Source organism: Protopterus annectens, chromosome 4.part0 (genome assembly GCF_019279795.1).
Source record: "Protopterus annectens isolate FY-2018-M chromosome 4.part0, PAN1.0, whole genome shotgun sequence".
NCBI lineage: Eukaryota > Metazoa > Chordata > Ceratodontiformes > Protopteridae > Protopterus > Protopterus annectens.
Window position 1 is genome coordinate 716,918,556 of NC_056733.1, and position 8,849 is coordinate 716,927,404.

Sequence of the window (8,849 nt, forward strand, 5' to 3'; positions counted from 1 at the left end):
TTGGCTGCCTAAATTCATGTATTTAATGGGTCTCAGCATGTTAAGATAAAATAATCAGTGAATGCAGTGTACAGAGTTCCTTAATGCTTCACTATCATAGCTCCATGCATTAGGAATGGGGCAAGTATTACTAATAATACAATTAGATCAAAGACAAATGATAGCTGTGATTAGGACAAGATGATGAAAAGATCCACTACAGTATGTTCATCGTTCCAGGTATTTAATACACACATGGTAGGGCAGAAGGAGAAGAAATGAAAGTGCAAATCCACTCCAAGGGCAAAAAGATAAGCATTACAAGACAGACTGTAATGGCTAAAAGGCACTAAATGACTCATCAATTTTTATCATCATCTTATAGGTTCATAGGTAAGTAGGCGCTCCAATTATCCTATCCAATTTGATGTTTCCTATTCATTGGTTGACAATTATATATTACCCCTAATCAGAATAACTGAGATCATACAATATATAATTTGAGGGGACCCATGCATGGGATAAAGTATTTAAGAGCTGCCTCTGTCCATTATTGCTTGAAAACTGCAGATCTTGCTTAATGAGTTGTTTCCTCATCTCCTCCCATAAAACGTACCTCATATGTCTTTTCTAGTTCGTACTTACATGCTGTACTTTTTCTCATTAGTTTCTTCTCACCTGTTTATATTTATAGATTATAACTCATCTGTTCTACTAACTTCCCCATTCTAAGATTATGTACCTTTTAACTCCTGCGCCCCATCCTTTTTATTCACCACCTCCATATGGCACCCAATCCAACTTCCTACCCTTCCAAGCAATACAAGTTTTTGCAACAATTCATATATTAACTACACCCGTGTAATGATTCAGAACAGTTGTTGTTTACCTAGTATACTGGAAATACAACATTTCCTAATAATCTCATCAGCCAACTAACATGGAAAGCAGCTAATGCAGTTTGCAAGGTAAACAGAAATGCTAGTGCCATTTCAATAGTGCTTCTTTCTGCAGTCAGTACTGGCTTGAATAATGAATGGATGGATGGATACAAATAATATATACTATTAAGTATTTATAAAACAGTTGAGTTGTAAATATATACTTGCAGCTGCTATTTTTGCTTGGATTTTTTAACTTTTCTCCTTCAGCTACCTCTGCAAACAGTTATTGCCCAGCAGCACATAGTAAGTTAGCAAATAGAAGCACAATGTTCACTGTCCAGCAGGACATAAGCAATCCAGAACTACAACTGAATAAATCAAGCAGTGCCCAAAAGCACACATAATCAACAAACATAAATATAGATAAATATTGTGAACACACCCTAGGGTAACACACCCAATCACCAAATGCAAATAAATAAAATTTGACATTGACTCGGTGTACAATCCCAGTCAACAAATGGAATAAATAAAATAGGCCACTGTCCAGTAGGGCATACACAACCAACAAATACCAACAAACACTAATACAAAACGGACACTGCTCAGATAGTATGGACACCACTTACCACCTTACTCATGTGTGGTGACCCTAACTCTATCCCTAGCTCTGCCTCTAACCCCAATTCTGCACATTGTGCAACTAAAACCCTTTCGTTAACACCACAACTACACAAGGCAAAAAGACAGAGAACACACACACAACCCCAAACATTCATAGCAGTAAATCTAGCCCATTACCCTTACCCTAACAAAACCCCAAAACACTCGCGCATTCACTTTTCTGCATCCTTCTACTTACCTGCACTATAAACAAAACTTTTATTTAACATTGTTAGAGTCTCACAAACATACATTCTCATTTCTGCATTACATAGTTTGAGAATTCACAAAAGCCTTTCTATATTTTAAGTATTTTATATTTTGAATTGTAACTTTTTATATATGTGTACATGGCCGATTAATGAAACACCTACTCCCTGAACACAACCCCACCAAAAAAGTCACCAAAACAACCCAAAACATAAAACCTGGTGTGTTGCTTTTCCCCACTAACTTAAATATACCAAAATTGAGACTGCAAAATAATGGAGAAAGTGGAAAAAATTCCCCGTACATTTGGTATTCAACGATCCAGCAAAAGCACTAATTTCCTCCTCATTCTTTTTATAATGCATTGTGACTGATCAGACCACCCACTGCAGAATGCATCAAATAAGAATGACATTTGGCCATGTGTGGTGCTCCCATGTGTGTGTGTGTGTGTGTGTGTGTGTGTGTGTGTGTGTGTGTGTGTGTGTGTGTGTGTGTGTGTGTGTGTGTGTGTGTGTATAGATAGATAGATAGATAGATAGATAGATAGATAGATAGATAGCTATAGATACATAGATAGATAAATATAGATAGATATTGTCGATCTCCCATTCTGGAAACAATAGAAGAGTCTTTGGGGATTCTGTTCAAGCAGCTTTATTATACACAAACACATTATTATTCAAGGTTACTGGTTTTAACTTATATACAACGAGCAACTGTATTCATGCATACTATCACTGTGACTGCTCTTAGAAAATGGCCCTTTGGAGTGCATGTGTTTCAGATTTATATGTTCACGTAAAGCCTTGACACGCTTCTTAAAGATACAGTGCACATCACTTGCACTCCGATCTACATCCTCCCTCTTTGAGAATTAGATCCTATGACACTATAAGTATACTGGCAGGCAGAAATCACCAGCACTTTTTTCTGTCATGCATTTCACAGTGCTAAATACACAGATATATACAATCAGGTCCACATTGCTGCGTATTTGATACTAGGCTTTGATACTCACTCATGTCGAGTGATGTAAAATTGTGAATGAGATTTAGCAACTGGAACACTCTTTTCAAAATGTTTGACCTGTGGAATGTTCTGGTCATTTTCTGGAATGGAATCAGGATTTTGAACACATTCTGGTATGGGAATAGTGACTGATTCACTTTTAGATTTCAAGTCTGCATCACAGAAACAATCTTGTGATAATAATGCTGATTCTGGTACAGGAAGAAGATGTCTACAATTCCTCCTATATTTTAAACCTTCAGAGACTACCAGGTAAGATATTGGTTCATCACACATGCCGGTGATCTGTCCTATTCGATCAAAACCTTTTGTTGTCTGGATTCTTATCATCTCTCCTTCTCTCAACAGACAAAATAATCTGCTTGATTGGTCATAACGATTTCTGGATATTACGCTTCTTAAACAACTGAGCCTTGATTTTTTTATTCTTAGGATTAGCATTTAGGATCTTTTTGTTAGCTCATCTTATCATAGTCCCTGGCTGCTGTCCGCTCTGCCCTGGCGTCTTTTGCCCCTGTACCAAGCTCAACTCTCTCCTGCTCCTAATATAACCACTACCTACCTGGTGAGATAAGAATCCCATCCAAAGTCCTGCGACCTCATCTACCAGCTTCTGTTCTCAGAACCCTCTATCAAGGAAGAAAGAAAGTATGTTATGGGCTAAGTCCACATTGTGAATCAGACCCCTGTCTACTACTTGCTTCAGTGCTCCAAAGTTCGCAGTGAGCTTGAGCAGCCAGCTTCCCTTTGCCCCTCCCCTTTATCTACCCAACAGCCAACTCACCTCTACCACTTACCTAAACCCTCTCTTACTATACATCTCTTCTACAACAGTTCTACACCAGTTAGTTCCCTTACACACTTACCTACAATACCAGATCTTCTCACTAGGTGGCACCTTTATCCTATCCATCTTTCTCTGCCTCTCTCTGTTTTACCTCTGTAATCTCAACTAATTTCTTATGTCCTTGACCTGATCCTCTTCACACTCACCTTGTGCCCTTTCAGTACTTTATCCCTCTGGCTCTCCTTTTCGGTAGACTCCTGTACCATCTCAGACCTTCTCCACACAGATCCTACCTTTCTAACCTGTAACTAACTGCATTGCTGATAGTTTTCCTTTCTAACTTCTATTCCTTGTGTCAATATAGAGCTCTCATCTAGTGACTGCCATTATACTGCTCTATTTCCCCCTCTTGTTCTATCCCTCCTAACTTACTTCCCTTCTGTACCTCCGGTTGTAGAATAACCACTTAGCCTCTCAGGAGTGGCTTGTAACCTGCCCTGCCCAGCTGTATCTGTTCCACGCCTTTCCCCCTAGCCACTTAGCCTCTCAGGAGTGGCTTGTAACCTGCCCCGCCCAGCTGTATCTGTTCTACGCCTTTCCCCCTTGCCTCTAGTTCCCAGGAAAGTTATTTATACCCCTTGACCTATGAGGCGCCATCTTTTTGTTAGCTCACCTTATCATAGTCCCTGGCTGCTGTCCGCTCTGCCCTGGCGTCTTTGCCCCTGGTAAGTGGTGTTAGTGGTCTCATTGCCTGGCTTACTATAATTGTATGCATTTGTGAATTACATGGTCGTCTAGTTGTTACAGCGTTTACTGTGGACTGAAGGTTTTGTCTAAGTACCTAGCGATATATGTATAGCGGTTTTGCTCTGCAACAGTAATTGCATACTTTGCCTAGTTATTGTTTGTCTGTAATTTGACTGCGGATAATAGTTTTTCCTCTCACGCTGGCAAGGTTGGGATCTTTTATATCTGGTTATTCTGTTTTTGCTAAGGCAGTATTGGTATCGCTTATGCGACCCACGTGAAGGATTAGGCTTATGCTGTCTCTAAACCCCAAGTCCGCTATCTTGTTTTGGGATACTCTGGGTCTATCTGTACTATATTGTAGCTGTTCTTGTGACCATGTGCTCACTGTCCTTGCCCATTTGTTTAAACTTGGACAGGTTGTTAGTTCGACAACGGAGTGGATAACCTTCTTGCCTAGTACATGTAAAATTGCATGCGAACTCTTGTTTTCTGCATGTAATGGCCAACAACTCTGGATATAGCCCATCTCTTAATTAATATTGATATTATAGCCTACACGGCTATTGTAAACTGCGCCACCCACGTGGAATGAGACCGAGCATTCTGTCTTGAGTTTTTTCTCTAATTACAGTCCTGCAAGCGAACACTTGTTCCTGCAAGCATATGACTGTGAATTTGACCAACTTAAAGTTCACAGCAATTTTACAGCTGAATCGGCTATTTGCAACCACACCACCCACGTGGAGCAAGTCGAAACAGTCTGTTGGGTCTTACAGTATTTACAGCCATACAGGCTAATACCCTTTCCTAAAGGCATATGATTGTTGCGACTGTGAATGTGATAAATTTAAAGTGATTAATGCTTGTACAGCTGAAATGGCTTTTACAACTATGCCACCCACGAGGAGCTAATCTGAATCCCTGGGAAACTCTATTTTAGGCTCACAGCCAGGTAAGACTGGAAGTGAACATGCTTCACCTGAGAAGCTTGACTGAGTGTACTATAGTCGCTTATTCCATCCTATTAACAGCCTGTAATGGCGGCTTGTAGTTGTACCACCATTCCTACTCCTGTTTGAACGTGCCTAAGCAATATTCTTCCTTTAATCATTCACTTTACATACGCAGCATTTACTAGCTACCTTTATATTAAATTTTAAAGCTGGTAACTACTCGCTACTCATTAAATCTGCAAAGGGTATTTTCTTTTGGGACCTGGCACATGATAAAGTTGCTCTATTTAAGTAGCTTCCAGGAAAATACTGTCCCCAAGATTTTTAAGTTGCAATATTGTATTTGCAACTACCATGAAGGCTATTCCTTTGAAATGCTAGAGACATGCTTAGATTGCATAAATATATGTACCTACCTCATATTTAAATGTGAATGTTTGATATGTTGCATTTGTTACTGCTAGCTTATACTACTTATACTACTTATATATATGCTGAATGCTAACTTTTCTCTTCTGTATATTTGTCTCCCTTTCTCCCAAAGTACCCCGCTCAACTTTCTCCTGCTCCTAATATAACCACTACCTACCTGGTGAGATAAGAATCCCATTCAAAGTCCAGCGACCTCATCTACCAGCTTCCTTTCTCAGCACCCTCTATCAAGGAAGAAAGAAAGTATGTTATGGGCTAAGTCCACATTGTAAATCAGACCCCTGTCTTCTACTTGCTTCAGGGCTCCAAAGTTCGCAGTGAGCTTGAGCAGCCAGCTTCCCTTTGCCCCTCCTCTCTATCTACCCAACAGCCAACTCACCTCTACCACTTACCTAAACTCTCTCTTACTATACATCTCTTCTACCACAGTTCTACACCAGTTGGTTCCCTTACACACTTACCTACAATACCAGATCTTCTCACTAGGTGGCACCTTTATCCTATCCATCTTTCTCTGTCTCTCTCTGTTCTACCTCTGTAATATCAACTAATTTCTTATGTCCTTGACCTGATCCTCTTCACACTCACCTTGTGCCCTTTCAGTACTTTATCCCTCTGGCTCTCCTTTTCGGTAGACTCCTGTACCATCTCAGACCTCCTCCACACAGATCCTACCTTTCTAACCTGTAGCTAACTGCATTGCTGATAGTTTTCCTTTCTAACTTCTATTCCTTGTCTCTACCCACTCCATTCGCCCTGCGGGCTCACTCCGCTCCCCTACCCTACCCCCAATTCCCACACACCCCCAGTGCATCTACATTTATACCATCTAACCACTCCTACTTCCTCTCCAACCTCGAAACTCTAACCCTTCCTCTGCTCGTCTCCTCCCACTTTCATACAACCTCAAAACTCCACCCCTTCCTCTTCCTATCTCCTCCCACTTTCATACAACCCTTACTTCACATCCCTCCCTCCTCCTTACTCAATACCACTACATTGCTTATCAATACCCTAACATGCTTAAAAAATACTCATCCTTCCCAATTCAACTATTACTCCTCCTGAACCTTACCTACATCTACTGTCTTACCCAACCTTATCCCATCACCCACTCACCACTCTCACAAACAACCTGCCCTCTCCATACTTCACAATCCAACTTCTTCAACTCAATCTCCCCTGAACTATATCTGTTCAGCAACAAACTATGTTTTCATTTCAAACTATTCCCCCCTCTTAAAACCTCATCAACTACTCTACCCTCCATACCTCCCACTACTCTATCAACTTATACCTCTCAATCAAAACAATCCAAATACCTCCACTACTTAACTCAACTTCTAACTTCCATACTTTTATCTGGTGATATACACCCTAACCCAGGCCCAACCCCCTCCTCCTCAATAACTAAATCCATCCTACTTGCATCTCTTAATGCACAAAGTTTAGCTAACAAAATTCCAAATCTCCATGCCTGGCTACTCCATAACAAACCAGACATCCTAGCTATATCTGAAACCTGGCTAAAACCACATGTAAAAAATGAAGAGCTATTACCACCCAATTACTCTATCATCAGAACAGACAGAACCCATAGCATTGGTGGTATAGTGGTGAGCATAGCTGCCTTTCAAGCAGTTGACCCGGGTTCGATTCTCGGCCAATGCAAGAAATCTGTACATTTGTGGTTGGGAGGGTGGCCTAATGGTTAAGGTGTTTGCCTTACAAACACAAGGTGCAGGGTTTGAATCTCACAAGGGATAATTGACTAGGCTTAAAATGACTCGCAAGGGCAGTTAGTCTAGTACTAGCCTATGAACCTATGAACCATAAAAAAGGTGGTGGAGTGGCTCTAATCTACTCTTCCTCCCTATCTATAACACCCTACAATAAAGCCATTCCAAGGTTCACTAATGCAGAATTAATACTAGCTCATCTTCAGCTAAACAAACATAAATTTATATATATTGCCTCTCTTTACATTCCCCCTGGAGACAATGTCCAAATAATTGAAGAAATCCTCTCCTGGCTATCAACTAACATCTGTAATGAAACTCTAATCATGGGAGACACCAATATTAATTGGTCTTCCATTCAGTCCCCTACTCACCCCCTCAACATCAACCTATACAACTACTCTCAACTCATCAACTCCATAACTAGGCCATCCAAAGAGTACACTAGTGGCAGCATTTTAGACTGGATTCTAGTCTCCCACCCCCACAACTATCCTGACAGTGGAACCCTCCCAGACTCCCTCAGTGACCACCTTCCCATCTTCACTAGACGCTTTCCTTCTCCCTTACTAGCTACTCATACTTACTTAACTACCCAATGTCATAGAAACTTTAACCCAGAAGCTTTCTCTGACACCCTTAAATCACTTAACTGGTACCCTCTAAAAACTCTACCACTTGCAAATGCAATAACTCACTTTAATACAACCTTCCTACATCTCCTAAATAATCATGCTCCCTTAATAACCAAAAGAATAAAAAGGAAAGCCACCCCCTGGATCACTAAAAGTACACTAGCCACCATGCGACTTAGAGATAAAGCCTGGACACAATACCAGAGGAACAAATCTACATCTACCCTCAATGAATACAAAACTCTTCGTAACTCAGTTAAAAAGCTTATCTCAGCAGACCGTCAAAACTACTTCGTCCAACTTCAAAGCAACCATAAAACCAACCCACAAAAGTTCTGGAGAGGTATAACTACCCTCTTAAAACCTGGTACTACAGAAAACCCTAACACCTCCCCAAATGTACAAGACTCTGATCTTGCTACCCAATTCAATTCTTTCTTCATTGACTCTTTTCCAAACTTACCTCTTCTTTTTCAAATAACAATCTGCCTCCTACCTCCACTTCTCCTCACCCATCTCCCCTTCCAACTTCTTTCTCTCATTCCTCACACTCTCAACCCCCACCATTTTTCATTAAACCTATTCCTACTTCTACTATAAGAAAACTCCTGCAGAAACTAAAACCATGCACCAATGCCCCCGATAACATTCCCTCATACTTCCTCAGCATAGCTGCTGAAGCCATTGCCCTCCCTATCAGTATCCTAATCAACCGCTCTATCCAAGAAGGTCTTGTTCCTGAAATCTGGAAAAAAGCTTACATTATTCCCCTGCACAAAGGAGGA

General features: G+C 40.7%; 1 non-coding gene across 1 annotated transcript; it reads left to right on the top strand.

Moving 5' to 3' along the window:
• The first annotated feature begins 7,289 nt into the window (after positions 1-7,289).
• TRNAE-UUC lies at positions 7,290-7,361 on the top strand. Its single transcript has one exon. It is a non-coding gene; the product is annotated as a tRNA-Glu (tRNA).
• Positions 7,362-8,849: the final 1,488 nt, after the last annotated feature.